The sequence below is a fragment of the Hypanus sabinus genome, chromosome 11 (assembly GCF_030144855.1).
Source record: "Hypanus sabinus isolate sHypSab1 chromosome 11, sHypSab1.hap1, whole genome shotgun sequence".
Classification (NCBI taxonomy): domain Eukaryota; kingdom Metazoa; phylum Chordata; class Chondrichthyes; order Myliobatiformes; family Dasyatidae; genus Hypanus; species Hypanus sabinus.
In genome coordinates, this window is record NC_082716.1 from 77,200,883 (window position 1) to 77,221,852 (window position 20,970).

Sequence of the window (20,970 nt, forward strand, 5' to 3'; positions counted from 1 at the left end):
TCTCCGTGATCTAATTATGAATTTTTATATCTCTGATTTCATTTTACAGATTTAATGAAACGTTCCTAATATAAAATCAACAAAAAATTGCAGAAGCTAAAAATCTGCAATAAAAATGGATGATGTTGAAAATACTCAGGTCAGGCAGCATCCATGGAGAGGGAAACAGGGTTAATGTTTCAGACTGATTAGTTTTCAATAGAAGTATTGTATCACCATCATTACACTGCAAAAATGCCGGTGATTCTTGGTTTCTATACACAGGCAGCTTAATGTGGAAGTATCAAACATTCTCTCAGTGCTTTGGCTGGTCAAAACAGGCTGTGCTATTTGGTAATTTTTTTCTGCTGTAATCAATCAATTGTGTTACAGCACTCACACAGGCACTTCAGCCATCTGAGACCATATCAGCATCGAACATCCACCTACACTAATCTTACAGGGATCTCACTTCTAAATTCTCCTCATATTCCCATCAACCTTGCACATGTTCAATAACTCTCCGATGAATTAGGGACAATTATCCTATCAACCTGCATCTTTGAATGAGGGAAGAAGCTAGAACATCTTTAGGAAACTCAAACGGTTACAAGGAAAATGTGCAAACTCCTGACAGGCGACACCAGAGGCCGGGATTGAACTTGAATCCCCAGAGCTGAGAAGCTTCAGCTGTACTACCTGTGTTGCCACCTGTCAAATATTTCAGGTATTTAAGCACAAGAGATCTATATCTTGAGCAAAACCCACAAAATACTGGAGGAACTATCAGAACAAAAGCCAATTGTGCTTTAACAAGCTCTTTGAAGAAGCTACTTAGTTGTCAATCAGTCTTACTCCCTGCCCTTTCTCCATCGATCTAATTATCAGCTGCCTTCAGGCAGCTCCTGAACCTGGAGCGGAATAAGCAGTCATTTCAGAATGGAAAGGAAGGAGGCAGGACAAGAAGTTTTGATTTAGTGGACTCATGTCCGTATATCCTCAATCCATTTTATCCCCCTTGGTTCAATCCCTGGCAATATACTCTCCGGCACTTTAGCAACTTTCAGTTCCCTGACCATGGGCACCTTATTTCAACTCTATCGTCCAGTCTCTGTGCACTTCATTTCACCATCAAGAAGGTCTTAAGGCTATCCGCTTCTTTCTTGACAACAGACCTAACTGGCTACCCTCCACTGCCCCCCATCCTCCACCTGGCAGAACTGGAATTTACCATCAACAATGTCTTTTTCAGCTCCTCTCACGTTCTCCAAATCCACTGTTGCAGCCATGGACACTTGCATGGGGCCCCAGCTATACCTGCCTTTTCACTGGCTACATGGAACAACCCATGGTCCAAGCCTACACCAGCAGCACTCCCCAACTCTTCCTCTGCTACATCAATGACCACGCTGGTGGTGCTTCCTTTACCCAAGCCGAGCTTGTCAATTTTTTCAACTTTACCTCCAACTTCAAACCTGACCTCAAATTTACTTGGTCAATCTCCTGACGCTCCTCTCCACTTCATAATTCTCTGTCTTCCTCTCTGGTAGCTTATCTACCGACACATTTTAGAAACCTACTGACTCCCACAGTTATCCTGACTCTGCCTCTTCTCACCCTATCACTTGTAAAAATGCTATTCCATTTCTCAGTTCCTTTGTCTCGTTGCATCTGTTCTCAGGATGAGACTTACCATTCCAGAGCATCCAAGATGTCCTCTTTTTACACAATGCAGCCCTCACCCGTGCCTCCTCCATTTCCCACACATCTGCCCTCACCACACACCCCCACCTCCTGACTTAACAGAGACAAGATCCCCTTGAGCACTCCGTACACATTCTCCAAAACTTCCAATGTTCCAAAAGGATCCCACCAGCAGGCACATCTTTCCCTCAAACCACCCCATCCCAGCTTTGCAGTGAGATCGCTCTCTATGTGACACTCTTATCCACTCATACCTCCACCCTGCTAGCACTCCTGTTATTTACCCTGCAACTGTGGCAAGTGCTGCAGCCTACCTCACAAGCATCAGGGCCCCAAACAGGTGAGCCCTGTGAGGGTCATGTTTTTGACTTCTCCAGTGCGTTCAACACCATCCGCCCTGCTCTGCTGGGTGAGAAGCTGACAGTGATGCAGGTGGATGATTCCCTGGTGTCATGGATTATTGATTACCTGACTGGCAGACCACAGTACGTGCGCTTGCAACACTGTGTGTCAGACAGAGTGGACAGCAGCACTAGGGCTCCACAGGGGACTGTCCTGTCTCCCTTTCTCTTCACCATCTACACCTCAGACTTCAACTACTGCACAGAGTCTTGCCACCTTCAGAAGTTTTCTGATGACTCTGCCATAGTTGGATGCATCAGTAAGAAAGATAAGGCTGAGTACAGGGATATGGTGGGAAACTTTGTCACGTGGTGTGAGCAGAGTCATCTGCAGCTTAATGTGAAAAAGACTATGGAGCTGGTGGTGGATCTGAGGAGGGCTAAGGCACTGGTGTCCCCTGTTTCCATCCAAGGGGTCAGTGTGGACATGGTGAAGGATCACAAATACCTGGGGATACGAATTGACAATAAACTGGACTGGTCAAAGAACACTCAGGCTGCCTACAAGAAGGGTCAGAGCAGTCTCTATTTCCTGAGGAGACTGAGGTCCTTTAACATCTGCCAGATGATGCTGAAGATGTTCTACGATGCTGTGGTGGCCAGTGCTATCATGTTTGCTGTTGTGTGCTGGGGCAGCAGGCTGAGGGTAGCAGAGACACCAACAGAATCAACAAACTCATTTGCAAGGCCAGTGATGTTGTGGGGGTGGAATTGGACTCTCTGACGGTGGTGTCTGAAAAGAGGATGCTGTCCAAGTTGCATGCCATCTTGGACAATGTCTCCCATCCACTCCATAATGTACTGGTTAGGCACAGGAGTATGTTCAGTCAAAGACTCATTCCACCGAGATGTAACACTGAGCGTCATAGGAAGTCGTTCTTGCCTGTGGCCATCAAACTTTACAACTCCTCCCTCAGAGTGTCAGACATCCTGAGCCAATAGGCTGGTCCTGGACTTATTTCCACTTGGCATAATTTACTTATTATCATTTAATTATTTTTGATTTTATTTTGCTATATTTCTACTCTATTCTTTGTACAACTGTAACGAAACCCAATTTCCCTCGGGATCAATAAAGTATGTCTGTCTGTCTTCACCTATGAATCTGTCAGTGTCATCTGTTGCATCCAGAGCTTACAGTGAGGTGTCGTCCACATCGGTAAGATCCGACGTCGATTGTGGCCTGCTTTGTTGAGTACCTTTGTTCTGTCTGTACCTCCTGGTGGCTATCCATCTCAATTCAAATTCCCATTCCCATTCTGACATGTCTCTCCATGGCCTCTTCAACTGATCCTCTAAACTGGCTAAACTCAGGTTAGCAGAACAGAACTCTTATTCCATCTGGTTAGCCTCCAACTTGATGGTTTGAACATCTATTTCTTTAAATTCTGGCAATTTCTCCCCACTCCTCCTCCTCTCTTTTTCTGGTTCCCCATTCTGGTTATTCTCTCTCCCTTTTTCCTCACCTGCACACCACTTCCCTCTGGTTTCTTTCCTCCTTCCCGTTCTTCCATAGTTCACTGTCCTCTCCTCTCAGATACCGTCTTCAGTTCCTTTCTTGGCCAGCCCTGATGAAGGGTCTCGGCCTGAAACGTCAAATCTTTATTCCCTTTCATCGATGCTGCCTGACTTGCTGAGTTCCACCAGTGTCCTATACCATAAGACCATAAAACATAGGAGCAGAATTAGGCCATTCAGCCCATCGAGTCTGCTCTGCCGTTCCATCATGGCTGATCCCAGATCCTACTCAACCGCATACACCTACCTTTTCGCCATCTCCTTTGATGCCCTGACCGATCAGGAAACGATCAACTTTTGCCTTAAATATAGGCACAGCCTTGGCCTCCACCACAGTCTATGGGAGAGCATTGCACAGCTTCACTGCTCTCTGGCTAAATAGGAATTGTGTTTGTTGCTTAGGTATTTAAGTGCTGGATCTGCTGTAAAAGCCTCTGAAAATCTTTCTCATTATTGTACAAACATACAAACCTAAAAACCAGGAAAAGGGCTAACCAATTCAGTCCCTGAATATGCTTCTCTACTCAAAAACACCATGGCTGAACGCCTCAGTCCTAACTAGCTGCTGCAATCTTCTATTCACTTGATAATCAGAATATATTTAACTCTAAAGTCATTGTTTAGACACTGTTTGTAATTTGGAAATAGTTTATAAGACAGATCAGCTATTTGACATGCTAAGTGAAAAGATCACTCTGGTCTGCAGATTTCCTTGAACCAACCAACTTAGCCAATGCTGTACAGTTTGATTCGGACCCAATTAATACAACCCCATTGTCTTACTCTGCACCTCTTGTGCAGCCAGCTCTGTACTGTGGCTCAGAGTCCTGTGCTCTATAGACAGTGCTGCTTGCTTGCAAATCTGTCCTTTTAACTTCAGACTGATTATGGCTCACAACTTACATTACAAACTGAAGACTGGTCCTTGTTTGCAACAGGAAGCTGACCAAAGAATATCGGCTGGGACTTCAACTTACTTAAAAACAACTCTTTGAACACGGGAAGTGTCAGCAGCTGTGTTAGAAAGTTGAGTTTGGCAAAAAGGCCGCCAGGCCTTGGACACTCTTAGGGAAAGGGAATCCAAAAACTCCTCACCTTCTGAAGAAAACTGAACACTCGTTCTTAAATGGGTGCCCATTCTTTTTATAAAGAGGTTCCCAGTTCTGTGTAGGTTTCCCACAAGACAAAGCATCCTCTCCATGTTACACCCTGTTAGGATCCCTCGGGAATTTGAATTTGTATGCTTCAATCAAGACAATGACATGATAAATTGAATAACTATTTAACAATATATTTGTCCATAAGAAGAATAATTTTGTGTTGATTGATTATAATCCTTGTACAAATAATATATTTGGAATACAAAACTTCAAAAATTATATTTTTAGTTAATGTTTATTAATGATAGTTCAGTTTTTGTCTGATGCTTAAGTTGTAATCTTTATTTGAAATCTTTTAAAATCCTTCAGACTGTAATTGAAGATATGGACCTTCCTTTCAGATTTGCTCTTTCTGAGCATTTTTCAAGATGATTGTCAGGCTTGAGGATATCATGGTTGTTGGACTTGGGGCGTTCCTTCTGATACGTCATCAACTTACGTAATGAGAAACAGTCCCACTGAGATGCCTGGATGTCTGTGAGAAGATTCTGTTAAGCTTAATGGCAAAGTCTTGATTTCACTGCTAACTACAGCACTGTGAAAAAGTCTTAGGTACAGATATGTAGCTAGGGTGCCTAAAACGTTTGTGTAGCATTTTATTTTAAAATATGGAGCAGATCGCGAGTTTGTAAACTGGTTGGAGCAAAGATGATGCGAAGGGCAAAGGTGAAAAGCCATGGGAGGGGCATAGGGCAGGTGGCAGTGAAGAATTGCCAGGGGCAGGGGTTTGACACATCCAGCATTGAGACACCAGGCAAGGTCATTTGATTCCAAACAATTGGCTTACTGATCATTACAGGATGTCTCTCTAGTGCTTCCCACTCTTTTCCCTCTCCCTTCCACTTTTCCCAACCATGATTCCCCTCTCCCTGCCCCTTTCCCACTCTCAATCCACAATAGAGACCCATATCAGAATCACTCACGTATGTCAAGAAATATGTTTTTTTGTGAAGCAGCAGTACAGTGCAATACATAAAATTACTACAGTACTAAGTAAAAGTCTTAGGCACCCTAGTTTTATAGGATACATAATTCAAGCTTTATTAAATCATCTTCCACCAGTCCTTTAAGCTATGCATTCTGGATCACAACACCTCTTTTAACAAATGCTGGCTGTGTTTCCTGTAACTTTGTCAAGTGTATGACCCTCGACTAGATGAGTCAAGCAAATCATTAGTAGCTTTTTTGTTTGTCTGAGGCTTGGAACTTATCCTCAAGCAAAATCAGCATATGCACACACTCATTAGCTCATGGTCAGGGGTGGCGGATCTGGGCTGGAGCAATCCTTTTCACTCCTGCTTTGGCTGAGGTTCACAAAGAGGACGGAGAACTGAATGGCGTGGGTCCACTCTGGGTAGAGTAGTTAGGCAGGTTGAAACAAGCAACTTTTGAGGTTAGTACAGTGTCTCCCAGCTCAGCTGAACTGAGAGCAGCTGATGCACTGGATACTCCAGTGAGCAAATTACCTGGTGCATGGGGAAACTAGGTCAGGTTGCATAATAACAGCAGCGCATTACTGAAATTCACTCAACCAACCCAGACTTCACCAGAGACAGTGCAATCACCTCTCAGTTAATAGGCCCAAGTACCTTCAGCGGTTGAGGGAGGTCGGTATATCAGGGAGGAATTATACATGAGCAGAAGTGGCAATGAATACCAGTAATACAACCTAATTACTGCCACAAAATCTGACCCATTATCGGCACAGTGGTGCTGCTGACTTACGGGTCCAGCAACTCAAGTTCAGTCCTGATCTCCCGCTGTCTGTGTCACGTTTGCAGTTTCCCGGTCCTCTAGATTCCTCCCATGTCCCAAAGATGTGCTGTAAGTAGGTTAATTGCCCACTGTAGATTACCCCAGCATAGCTGAATAGTAAGAGAATCAGAGGGCAGTCGAAGAGTTTTTTGAAAGAGAATAGGTCAACGGAAAATAAGGGGGTGAATGGGCGACTTGGACAAAGGGCCAAACGGCCTTTCTTCCAAGAAAATATCATAAATTATAAAAAAGTTCAATATCTCCATCAAGTGGAGAAATGTCACGTATAAACATGAGCTCAGCTTTAGAATTTTCTGGATTATTGTTGACTGCACCGTGTGTGGCTGCTTCCATTTTACACATTGTTCCTGAGCAAACCAATCTAAACAAAAACAACTCGTGAAAAATTTGATATTATGTTTAGAGAAATTAATTACTCTGCAGAATACATTTTACATTTTCAATATTGGAGTAGCTTATTTGCAAAATTAAAGCTATTCTTTCAAGCCTGTACTTCTAAAACATTAGAGGGATACTTAATCATTGCTGGGATGTATTGATCTCCATGGTTACTGTTGACCAGTTGGTCAGTAAATATTGTGCTGGAACATTCTGATCTCTTTCACCTAGCAGCTGGCTAACTGAAAGCCTATTCGAAGAGCATGAATATTACATAAAAGTCCCCCCTCTGTAACTCACTTCTTGAATAAAAATGAGGTGAGAACATTTTATGCACAGCACTCTAGTGACTGGGAACAGCATATTCCTGTCTAATTCTCAATATTATAAACTTGAAAGCCATTGTTGGTTGAAACCACCTTTTTCAGATATTCAAGGAGTGTGCTAAGGGTCCTAATCTTGCACTAAAGTGGTATGATTGGGGCTCCTGCCATTAATTTCAGCCTCAAAACTGGACTATTTCTGTCAGATGAAAGTTTATAAGTGCAAATTGTAGACAGCAAAACAAATCACGTGGTGCCAGATTAGCACACTGAAATAATGCAAGCCGGGGTAGGGTATCACAGGCAATGCAAATGCAGCTGAGACTTACTTAAACTTTGCAAGCAATTTAAATGGTTTTATGTGCGATGAAGTGGTGATAGGAGGTCGAGCACTGGGAAAAGATCATAATCATTTGACAAGATATATCGGGTGGTGTGCAAGGGAGCCGTGATTAAATCACTGCTTTGGTACTTTGAGTCCCTACTTACAGATCTGGAGACACACAGCTCAAATCCCTCACGTAATCACAGAAGTAGGAAATAAATTTTCTGTCAGTTAAAGTGACCAGCAAACTACCAAATTGTTTCTGTGTTTCAGAAAAAAAATGAGATTATCCTCACTTGGTCTAGCCTATTAAACAGATGTGACTCCAGACCCACCAATATGGTGATGTTAGTTGTGCTCCCAGTTTCAGGACTTAACCATATAACAATTACAGCAGGGAAACAGGCCATCTCGGCCCTTCTAGTCCGTGCCGACGCTTACACTCACCTAGTCCCACTGAACTGCACTCAGCCCATAACCCTCCATTCCTTTCCTATCCATATACCTATCCAATTTTACTTTAAATGACAATACCGAACCTGACTCTACCACTTCTACCGGAAACTCATTCCACACAGCTACCACTCTCTGAGTAAAGAAATTCCCCCTCGTGTTACCCTTAAACTTTTGCCCCCTAACTCTCAAATCATGTCCTCTTGTTTGAATCTCCCCTACTCTCAATGGAAAAAGCCTATTCACATCAATTCTATCTATCCCCCTCATTATTTTAAATACCCCTATCAAGTCCCCCCTCAACCTTCTACGATCCAAAGAATAAAGACCTAACTTGTTCAACCTTTCCCTGTAACTTAGGTGCTGAAATCTTGTAAATCTTGTAAATCTTCTCTGTACTTTCTCTATTTTGTTGATATCTTTCCTGTAATTTGGTGACCAGAACTGTAGACAATACTCCAAATTTGGCCTTACCAATCCCTTGTACAATTTTAACATTACATCCCAACTCCTATACTCAATGCTCTGATTTATAAAGGCCACATACCAGAAGCTTTCTTCACCACCCTATCCACATGAGATTCCACCTTCAGGAAACTATGTACCATTATTCCTAGATCATTCTGTTCTACTGCATTCTTCAATGCCCTACCATTTACCATGTACGTCCTATTTGGATTATTCCTACCAAAATGTAGCACCCCACACTTAACAGCATTAAACTCCATCTGCCATCATTCAGCCCATTCTTCTAACTGGCCTAAATCTCTCTGCATGCTTTGAAAACCTACTTCATTATCCACAATGCCTCCTACCTTAGTATCATCTGAATACTTACTAATCCAATTTACCACCCCATCATCCAGATCATTAACATATATGACAAACAACATTGGACCCAATACAGATCCCTGAGGCACACCACTAGTCACCGGCCTCCAACCTGACAAACAGTTATCCACCACTACTCTCTGGCATCTCCCATCCAGCCACTGGTGAATCCATTTTACTACTTCAATATTAATACCTACCGATTGAACCTTCCATGCGGAACCTTGTCAAAGGCCTCACTGAAGACCATATAGACAACATCCACTGCTTTACCCTCGTCAACTTTCCTAGTAACCTCTTCAAAAAATTCAATAAGATTTGTCAAACATGACCTTCCATGCACAAATCCATGCTGACTATTTCTAATCAGACCCTGTCTATCCAGATAATTATATATACCATCTCTAAGAATACTTTCCATTAATTTACCCACCATTGATGTCAAACTGACTAAGCAGGAATAAAAAGTAAATTCTAGCCTTGCCTTTAAAGTACTTGCTTCCCATGAATGACTAAATTATACCAAATTATTTCATGCAATTGACAAAAAAAATTAGGTACCAGTTAAGTCTCTCAAATGTCCGAAGTAAACACTTGTGGTAAATTGTGACATTTAGGCCACTGTACATGCACTTGGACAGAAATTGATGATTAAATATTCTACTCCATTGCAGTCAATGGAGTGGACAGGACGTAAATACAATGGTGGTCCATATTCCTGTATACAAGATACATGAGCATTTGGAGAAGCATAGTCTGAGTAGGGGTAGTTATCAGGGCTTTGTGAGGGACAGCTCATGCCCCATGAGTCTAATTGAGTTTCCCGAGGGGTTGGCAAAATAAATTGTTGAAAGTAGAGTGGGAAATGTGGTATGTATGGATCTCAGCAAGGATCATCCGAGAAGTTACGAAGCAAGAGATCCATGGAAAACTGGCTTGTCCACAGATAGCAGAGGCTGGTAGTAGATAGAATGTGCTCTGCTTGTAGGTTGGTGACCAATGGTGTTTCACAGGCATCAGTACTGCAACCGCTGTTCTTTATGATTTTTATAAATGACTTGGATGAGGAAGTGGAGGCGAGTGTTAGTAAACTTGTAGTTAGTTGGTGGTGTTGTGGATCGTCTGGTAGGTTGTCAGAGGTTTAAATGAAGTGTAGACAGGATCCAGAGTTGGGTGGAATCTGGAAAATTGTGAATTAATGCACTTTGGAAGATGGAACTTTAAGGAAGAATACAAGGTTAATGGTAGGATTCTTAGTAGTGTAGAGGAACAGTGGGATCTTGGGGTTGATAACGATGGTTATGGAGGCATCTGGTGTGCTGGCCTCATTTGTTGGGGAATTGAATTTAAGAGTCATGAGTTAATATTGCAGCTCTATAAAACTCTGGTAAGACCACACTTTGTGTTGTGTTCAGTTCTGATCCCTTCATTATGAGAAGAACATGGAAGCTTTAGAGAAGGTGCAGTGGAGCTTCACCAGCATGCTGCCTGAATTCGAGGACATGGCTTTTGAGGAAAGTTTGAGTGAGTTAGCGTTTTTCTCTTTGGAGAGAAGGGGGATGAGAGGTGATTTGATAAAGGTGTAAAAGATGATGAGGCATTGAGGGTGCCATTAAACTTGATCAATATCTTCTAATATTCTGATAACTGAGCAATCATTGCTTATTTTTTCTCAGTTTATTCCCACCCTTCATTTTGGAAATCTGTAGAACTTGCACTTTCATCTAGCTTTTAAAGCCACAGGACCAACAATTGGCCTGAATAATCCTGGATGGAATCTTCATTTATGTAAAACAACGGAGAAAGTTTTCTGTAGCCTGACATTGCTTGGGTTAAGATATCTTGTAAAGGAGCTACCAGGCAGTGGACTTCATAATTCATGGGTGACAGAAGTTGTAACGTTATGTATCCTTTGAATGACTGAATTTCCAACACATTATATATGTAGCTTATATAAATTATTTAAATTAAAGCAATAAAGATATCAGAAATTAATTTAAATTTTAAAATGGAGTAAATCAGAATTGTTTTTGTGCTTATTGTAATATTGTTTCCAGTTTTACCTATTGGCAATTGTTCATGAAATAGGAAAAAAAGAAGTTACTGTATGTCATTACAAAAAATATAAACATAATTAATATTGTGATGTTGCAAAGCTACAAGTAAGGATTAAGACAATATAATTTAAATTAATATTGAAGTAATTGATATTGAATGCACTCCTTGAAATAGTGGTAGTGATTCAATCATAATGTCACAGAAGAAATGGAGAAAAATAATTAATTCAATGTAGCATTAACTGAGCTTAGGAGGTCTTATCGAAAGATTAATCATATGATGTTGTGAAACATGTTGAAACAGCCTGAAATGAACTGGACCAAAGCATTGTTCAAAGCATAAAGAAACCTCATTGCAGATTGCTGGGTAGAAAAAGTCCTTTTATGATTTCTCTTAATATCTTGCCAAGATTATCCATGCTTTAAACTATGAGTTGTAAAACAAGTACATAGTCTTCATATTTTCAGGATCATTAAATTCTACTGATAAACCTACTTTTGTACTAACAGTTCCTTCTCGAGCAATACGATATTGCTTTTAGTGACAATAGATCTGGTGTCCCACTGTGATACCAGTTTTATTATATTGTTACTAAATACCAATTAACAGGCCTGTGATTGTGGGATATTTCATAAAAAATGGATGTGTGTGTGTGTGTGTGTGTGTGTCCGGGGGGGGGGGGTGGTTATTAGTATCAGAAGTGTCAAATTATGCAGGCAATTTGCTTAAGCTATGCATCTATTCCCTTGAGCATAGACTTAAGTAACCACATTTGTTTTTTGACAATATTGCTGCTAAAGTTTAAAAGATGATAGTTATATGACAGTACACACAAAATGCTAGTGGAACACAGCAGGCCAGGCAGCATCTATAAGGAGAAGCACTGTCAACGTTTCGGGCCGAGACCCTTCGTCAGGACTGCCTGGCCTGCTGTGTTCCTCCAGCATTTTGTGTGTGTTGTTTGAATTTCCAGCATCTGCAGATTTCCTTGTGTTTGCTAGTTATATGACAGTTTCTATTTAAGTGTGTACCATTAAAATGGGCAATTAGTTTAGATTACTCTATTATCAATGAGATGGAGTTTAAAAGTTCTCTGCTTTATACACTCCACCATATCTCACTGTGAGAAAATGTGAACGTGGATAAGTAACCCCTGCAACTACCTCTTAGAGTCTTGATGGTCTTAAAATAGCGGAGGCATGGCAGACGCAATCTGTAGATGAAGGGGGAAGGAGACACAGTCTTGGGAAAGGTAGAGTATAACCAGGGACAGGCTAGGAGAACTAATGATGAAGCGAGGGGAGCACAGAGGTGGAAAGGGAAAGCAGAGAAAGAAAAGTCCACAATGAGAAGGTAAAGGAAGTCCAGGGTAAGGGGGATTAATGGGTGGAGGAGAGGTGAGTAGCAGCAAAATGAGATAGGAAAAGGGTGAGGAGGAAAGTCAAGTAAAGTCAAGTCAACTTTTATTGTCATTTCGACTATAACTGATGGTACAGTACATAGTAAAAATGAGACAACATTTTTCAGGACCATAGTTTACATGACACAGTACAAAAAACTAGACTGAACTACGTAATAAAAAAAAACAGTGAAAGCTACAGTAGACTACAGACCTACACTGGACTGCATAAAGTGCACAAAAACAGTGCAGGCATTACAATAAATAATAAACAGGACAGTAGGGCAAGGTGTCAGTCCAGGTTTCGGGTATTGAGGAGTCTGATAGCTTGGGGGAAGAAACTGCTATATAGTCTGGCCGTGAGAGCCCGAATGCTTCGGAGCCTTTTCCCAGATGGCAGGAGGGAGAAGAGATTGTATGAGGGGTGATGGTGATGCACCATCAATAACTCTCAGAGACATGAGTCGAGTTAGGCTTTTATTAGCTGGAAGAAAGCACCGTCAGCAGCAAGAGACCATCACACAACATCCTGGAGATTGAGGGAGGAGCAGTGCCTCCAATCGCCTTTATACAGGGGTCTGTGGGAGGAACCACAGGAGCAGTCAGTGGGGGGGGGGGGGGCGTGTCCAGACAGGTATATGTAGTTCCCCAGAAGGGGTGCATGGGGTCCTTCATAATGCTGTTTCCTTTGCAGATGCAGCGTGTAGTGTAAATGTCCGTGATGGCGGGAAAAGAGACCCAATGATCTTCTCAGCTGACCTCACTATCCGCTGCAGGCGAGGAGGAGGATGAGGAGTGGAGCAAGCAGGAAGGATTGAGAAGATGAGAGCAAACAGCTAAAGATATAGAGCTAAGGGCAAGTGGAGTTGGGAAATAGGTAATGAGAAGATGATAGGGATCTTTTGGTTCTCAAAGAAGAAAGGGGAATTCCCCTGCTTGCTGATGTGATATACAGTACTTCTTCCTTAGTAAAGGAAGTGTACTCAATTTTGAACTTCCTTCTCAGAAACATGGAGACATCCTTCTCCAGTTATCAGTAATGTCAAGGTATATTGAAATGCAACAACTTAAACTGAAGTCAAATAAATCAGGAAACAAGAAAAATGAGGTTAATACAATCAGAAAAAAATATTGAAGGAAATAAAGAAAGAAGAGGAGATAAAGAACCAAACAGTGCTAAAAGGAGAATCAAAGGAAAGCAAATCAGAATATAGAAAGTGGACACAAAGCAATAAAGGAATCAGAAAGAAACTAGAAGGAAGCAATATATAAAAGCAGGAAGCAGCAATAAAGAAGCAATAGGAGTCAAGCTGAATTCACATACTGGTAATAACGGCATCATAAAATAAGATATGCATTTTGCACGGCTTCTGAAACGTGGGTCCATTGACTTCAGCACTACTGCTATACCCGTGACCATGGTCAAGCTTCAAGGCAAATGAACCCATTCTGGCTGATTGCATCACTGCCTTGTACGGCAGCTCTAATGGACAGGATATAAAACAAAGCTGCAGGGAGTTGCAGCCTCCATCAAAGCCACTAGCCTCCTCACTGTTGAGGACATCTTCAAAAGGTGGTGCCTCCACAAGACGGTATTCAACATTAAGTGCCCTCAGCATCCCAGAAAGCCTTCTTTGCATTAGTACCATCAGAGTGGAGGTATAGAAGCCCAGAGACCCATACTCAATACTTCAGAAGCAGCTTCTTCCCCTTGCTATCGGATTTCTGAACGGTCCTGGAACCCATGAACATTGCCTTATTAATTGCTCTCTTTTCACTCTATTTATTTTTTTCTATTTCGTATTGTAACTTATAGTAATTTTTTATGTCTTGCACTGTACTGCTGTCCCAAAACAGCAAATTCCACAACATCTGTCAGTGATAATAAAGCTGATTCTGATTCTGAAACCCAAGCAAGAATCCTTCACCAAATGATATCTAACACAGGAGAAAATATAAAATGTCTCTTGGCATTTCACAAAAGCAGTATCACCACAAGCCGAGTATTGATGTATCACCAAAAGTTTGGTAAAAAGGTTGTGTTTTAAGGAAGGACCTAAAAGAGGAGGAAACTATTTGAATTAGGGAGTTTCAGGAAGGGAATTCTACAACTTCAGGGCCATGTGCCAGCAATTGGTGGAGCTGAGGAATCTAAAAGTTTGGTTAGAGGTCATGACCAGGAAACTAGAGGTTTATAAAACTAAAGAAGATTACAGCAATGATAAGGAGTTTGTTCTTCTGCCATCAGGTAAACGCTACAGGAGCATCAAAACTAAAACCACAAGGCTACTAAACAGCTTCCTCCCACAGGCAGTCAGACTGCTAAATAGCTGCTCTACCTGACTCTGCTTTGGACACTTATAACTTGATTTTAACTGACATGTGGCTGTTGTGTTTTACTATTTATTGTTATGTTTATTATTTAGTGTTGCATTTGTTATGTTATGATTGCACTGCTCCTGGGAAACGCTGTCTCATTCTGCCCTGCTGAGCTGATGTACAGTTAGAATAACAATAAAGTTTTTGAATCTTGAATCTTAATCTCAAAGATGGGAATTTCGGAACTGAGATGTCAGACCAGGAGCCACAGTCGTCAAGAAAGCTAAGAACTGGACTTGATGTGAGATGGATAGTAGGCATTCAGGATTTTGGTGAGTAGAAGATTTAGGTGGCGGCTGACCAAAAGAACACTTAGCCAGTCGACTTTTAAGGTAACAAAGACCTGAAGAAGCCTTTCAGAAACTTGCCAGTACAAGAAATTACTTGAGATCCATGCATATTTCGAGAATACGTGCAAGCTAATCTGACCAATCAAATTGTTCAATTAGAGTTTCCAAATATTTACACCTGCAATGTTTTTGTCTTATAACTACATTTTTCAATGACCCAAATGAGTTGCTAATTTAATCAGAAAGGCAACAACAGTAATTGCCAACAGATGATTGTTTTGACATCTTTGAATTCAGCATTATTTTTTTCTCAGCTGGGTTGCTAAATTGTGCAGTGAGAAATAGCAATGGGCGGAATTGCAAGTCAACCTGGCTGCAATGCTGATCTGCACTGACACACAGGAGGCTGTGGGTGGTCTCATCAGTCCATATCTCAGACGCCTTGGACTTTGGTGCCAAAATCAGGTAGACTCATATGTGAGCATAATAAATAAAAATGCTCCTACAATAGATTGATATGATAGAAGATGGTTAAAAGAAGCTAGCACCAGCAAACAACACTACCACAGGCAACTTTCTCCAGATGGCCCATGAAACCGTCTCTTTGGCTTCTTTTTCATTTAAATGTGGCTCTGGTACCGCTGGAGCCTGTGATCTACAGTTCAAAGGTGGGTTTTGGGGCCGATTAAGTGATCTGTCACTCTGCCATCTCTGAGAAGGTTCCGGGAGGCAAGTGGCCTCGAGGCCAAGAGGCTTCGAGATGGGACGTGAGCCCATTTCTCATCAATCTCCCTGATCAAATCGTCAAGGAAGATGAAACATGGAAGTGAGTGTGGAAGGCAAGCAAGTGTTCAATGCCATCTACCAGCCTCTCACTCACTGCTGCTGGAGGAGGGTGTCCCTCTCTCTCTCTCTCTCTCTCTCTCTCTCTCTCTCTCTCTCTCTCTCTCTCACTCTCCATCTTGCTTGCTGCTCCCAGAGGAAAGCCACTTCGTTCGAGTGGTTTCTCTCTCCCTCAATGCTGTCGGAGGATGGTGCTGAAGTTCTGGATTGGTGGTTTGTGGATTGGACTAAAGAACACTGAGCTGAAATGAATATGAACTTCCAATTTTGTGTTTTATTTTCTATGTTTTCACTTATTCTTTCCTGTTGTCATTTGTATGATTTGTTTTACATGTGGGGGGGGGGGGTTGATGTTTCAGTTACCATTCGTGTGATTTGTTTTACATGGGGGGGGTTGATATTCTTGCTGCCATTCGTGTGATTTGTTTTTCTTTACATGTGGGGGGGGGGGTTGATGTTCTTGTTACCATTTGTGTGATTTGTCTTTTTGTGCATGGGGGAGGTTGATGATTTCTCTTTTCCCTTCTTCTTCTATTCCCCATTCTGGCCTCCTACCTCTTGTCACCTCCCTATCACCACGCCCTCAGTCCCCTCCTCCTTCCCTTTCTCCTATGGTCCGCTCTCCGCTCCTATCAGATTCCTCTCCGGCCCTTTACCTTTTCCACCCACCTGGCTTCACCAATCACCTTCTAGCTTTCCTCCTTCCCTTCCCCCCACCTTTTTATTCTGGCATATTCCCCCTTCCTTTCCACTGCTGAAGATGGGTCTCAGTCTAAAATGTCAACTGTTTATTCATTTCCATAGATGCTGCCTGACCTGGTGAGTCACCCCCGCATTTTATGTGCGTTGTCCCAGGTAGGCAGCTCATTTTTCAAGTGCTCCCCAATGCCGTGATTGTAATGGGTCAACATCACTTCCACGCTCCAACCAGACTCTGCTGCAAGGTGAATTCTGAATTCCACGGTGTACTGCAGCCCCAAGTGTGAGCCTTGACACAGGCAAAGAATCTGATCTGTTTCCATGCTCCCACTTCCTGGATATTTTGAAAACCAGGCGCATCTCAGCAGTGAATTCCTCATATTTATTGCATATGGTGGTTTTATTGACCCAGCTTTTGGTGACTCAGCTTAGAGCTCACCCAGTCAGGAGAGAGATGATGAAAACAATCTTGGCTCAGTCCGTAGAATACAGAGATAGCTGGAGTTCGTAGTATAAGACACGCTGGGACAGGAAATTCCAGCGTTGGGTTGGGGATATGTTGAAGTGGTCAGACACTGGAATCTGGGGCTCTAAGGGAAGAGGTTGACTGATGCAGGATTGCTGTATCAAGACAGAGAGGTGGTTGAGATTGAGGAGCAGATGGTCACTGGTTTCCCGGTGCTTCAGGATCATGTGCCCCTGTCAATGGACGACTTCCTTTGGGCCAGCAACCTCTACTGTGTCAATTATTGATTCACTGTTATGGTCTGGTCCGGAACCCGCATTCCGGGTCTTGATCCGGTCCGCAGATTCCGGACTCCGGGTCTTGTAGCCGTCCTTCCTTTCACCCTTAAGCCGAAATAGGATCATCTTGGCTTAAGGAGGCGCACCTGATGCCCTTTGAGTGGCAGGTGTATATAAGGGGCTCTGGGACTGAGTCTAGTTGGGGGTTGTCTTGTTATCCTGTTTTGACCCTGGCTTGGAGTACACAGTGTTAATCATCTAGTTCTTGAAGTCTGTTCTTATAATCACCCTGGACCAAACGCCCTTCTGATCCCTTGCCTCTGTTGGGTAAGCAGGCTGGACTGCTATTGCCTGGCTAGGGGACTCTGACCCTTTCCTATCCCTCTCTTCTGATGGGTTGTGCCCTGCATCCTGCCCAGGTGCCCTGTGACCTGCCCAGGCCCCTGTGTTCCTGCCTGGGAGGCTGGGCCCTGCCCAGAAGTAATGTGGCCTGCCCAGGGGGCTATCCTCCCAGCATTCCTTGTCCCATAGACCCATCCTCTAGCCTAGCCAGGGTCCTACCTTTGCAATGAACTCCAGGGTCCTGCCTTTGTATGCCCCAGTCTCCCCATCTTGTTTATCCTTTAGTTGTTCCTGTCCTGCCCTTAGTACTTCAGTGCCTGTGTCCTATATTTGGGTCCAGTCTCCATGTCCCCTTGTGACATTCACCTGCTTTGTTAGGAAATGTAGAGGAGGCTTGACCCAAACACAGACCAGTGGAGAGGATTTAATGGTTTGTTAACTTTAATGATAAACTGCAAAATAACAAGCCACAAGGGGCCACAAAATAGAGAACATATTTAACATAACAAGAAAACAAGGTAACTGAAGGCTAGGGGCAAATGGTTGAGGCTGGCTGACTCAATGGATGAACAAGAACTATGGTTGAGAGCTGGGTTTAAATAGGCTGCAGGTGATGACCTGGGAATGAGTGGCAGGTGACTCCTGTGCAGGCTTAACACTGCTCTTCACTCTCTCCTTGGCAGGGCCATTGATGTGCAATGGAGAGTGGTCAACCTGCACCTTCCTGAAGTCCACCATCACCTCTGTTGTCTTGTCCATGTTGAGACTCATAGTTGTTCTCACATGATTTGACAAGCCTCTCTACCTCTCTGTCTGCTGACTCATCATTGTTGCTGATGAGGCTGACCACCATTGTGTCATCAGCAAACTTGATGATTGAATTTGAACTGGGTCCATTAGTGCAAGCATGAGTCAGCAATTTGAACTGCAGCCCTTGGGAGCACTGGTGCTCAGCATGGGTTCATTCCATCAAGAAATCTAGTATCTAGTTACAGAGAGGAGTGTTGAGTCCCAGTGAGGACAGTTTACCCACCAGCTTCTGAGGGATGATTTGTTAAACGCTGAGCTGCAGTCGATGGACAACATCCTGGTGCATGAAGCATTGTCCTCCAGGTAGGACAGGAAGGAGTGGAGGGCCGAGGCAATGGCATCACCGGTGGACCGGTTTGAGCGGTAGGAGAGCTGGAAAGGGTCCGATGTAGCTGGAAGGTGGGATTTTATACCATCCATTACCAGCAGCTTAAAGCACTTTATGACTGTTGAGGTCAATGCCCCTGCACAATAATCATTTTGACCGTTACAGTCGCTCTCTTGGGTACTGAAATAATGATGGCTGTCTTGAAGCCTGCAGGGTCAGTGAATTGTTGCAGAGAGAAATCAAAGATGTCTGTCCAGACCTCTGTTAGCTGGCTGAACAACCCCTCAGCAGCTGCCCAGGTATGTTGTCCAGCCCTACAGCATTGTGGGTTTACCCTGGCTACAACCCGCCTCACCTCAACTTCAGCCAGACTAGGAGCCCATTCCTCAGGGGGAGAAGGAGCTTTTGTCAATGTCACGTCATTCATTCTGTCAAATTGTGCATTGAAGGCATTCAGCCTAACAGGGAGGGATAACTAATTACTAGTTATGGAAGCCATTCTGATTTTGAATTACATTTCTCTCAAAATGAAGCTCAGTACCTTGCTGTGTTTAATGGTCTCCTTATCCAGTGCTACTGCTTTGGTATTTGTGTGTATAGAGTCCTCCCCATTCAGGCTCTGGGCTTATAACAAGAGTGCTGAAGATCTGAAATGGTAGAACTAGGCTTTGTGAGCAGCTGAAGCTCTTAGAGTTCTGGTCATAAAGCACAAAATCAGGCCTTTTGGCCCATTAAGTTGAGCTAGCTATCAGCCCCTCATTTACACTTGGTGACAGTTGTCCATCATGTCCGATGATGATAGGAAACCTGCGCAGGAAGGTTTTTAAAGAGGAATAGCCGTTGCACATGGGCAGTTCCCCTCCCTTGACCTCAAGTCCAACAAACATCACAAATTGGGTTGCAGAGGGTGATCTTGATGGCTTCTGTGTCTTATCACACCCTTTGTTCCTCATGGAGCATTGCAAAACTGCCTTCCTAGCCATTGAGTCTCACTGTAAATCTCATTCACCCAGTCTGCCGGTCGCATGCTGGGGCAGGCATGTCCCTATCTCACTGGGGTATGAGGCCGCTGGCCACCCTCAGCAGGTGAGAACTGAGTGTCCAGTGAGGACCAAAGGTGAGCAAACTGCCCCTGAATGGACACCACAAGCCCCTTCACCAGAGGTGCTACCCCCCCCCCCCACCAAGTACACCAGTTACACTAATCCTCCTCACACTTCTGACCTTTGAGGCAAATAGGAGGAAACTCACATTTCTCCCATGCAGAGAATGTACAAACTCCACCCAAGGGTGTTCTTGAACCCAGGACCTTGATGTGAGGCAGCGGTTCTACCAGGTGTGTCACCTCTTGCTGAGGGGAGTGTTTATCCAGCACACACTGAAAGCCAAAAAGCAACTGCAGACATTACCAATCTGAAATAAAAGCGCAGTCATTATAGTTGAGGCAGGTATAATAACAACATTTGAGCTGTATTTGGGTGTATATGGGTCGGAAGGTTGAGGGACACGGGCAAATCGGTGTGGTTTGGGTGGGCACCCTGGTCTGCATGGCCGAGTTGGGCACTGCCTGACTCTAAAATGCTGAAAACATTCAACTGGTCAGACAGCACTGCGGAAAGTGAACTGAGTCAAGGTTTCATTACACCTGCAGACTGGCGCATTTTCTGTTTCTTTTTGCAGCAAAAGCAAATCTTTTTTTTCCCTTTTGCAGTTCTCTATGCTTTTGTTAACCAAGAGACCTTGAGTGTCACCTTCAAAAACTTGGTCCTTTCCCCAGTGCCCATAACATCCTCCCCACCCCTCAACTGCGCGCGCGCACACACACACATTTTAATAGTACACACATAAATAGAAACTGTCATGTACCTAGCAAACACGAGGAAATCTGCAGATGCTGGAAATTCAAACAACACACACAAAATGCTGGTGGAACACAGCAGGCCAGGCAGCATCTATAGGGAACACGAGGAAATCTGCAGATGCTGGAAACATCTCGGCCCGAAATGTCGACAGCGCTTCTCCTTATAGATGCTGCCTGGCCTGCTGTGTTCCATCAGCATTTTGTGTGTACTGTCGTATAACTATCATGTTTTAGACTTTAGCAGTAATATTGTCAAAACGCAAATGTGGTTACTTAAGTCTATACTCAAGGGAATAGATGCATAGCCTAAGCAAATTGCCCGCATAATTTGACACTTCTGATACTAATAACGCCACCCCCCGACACACA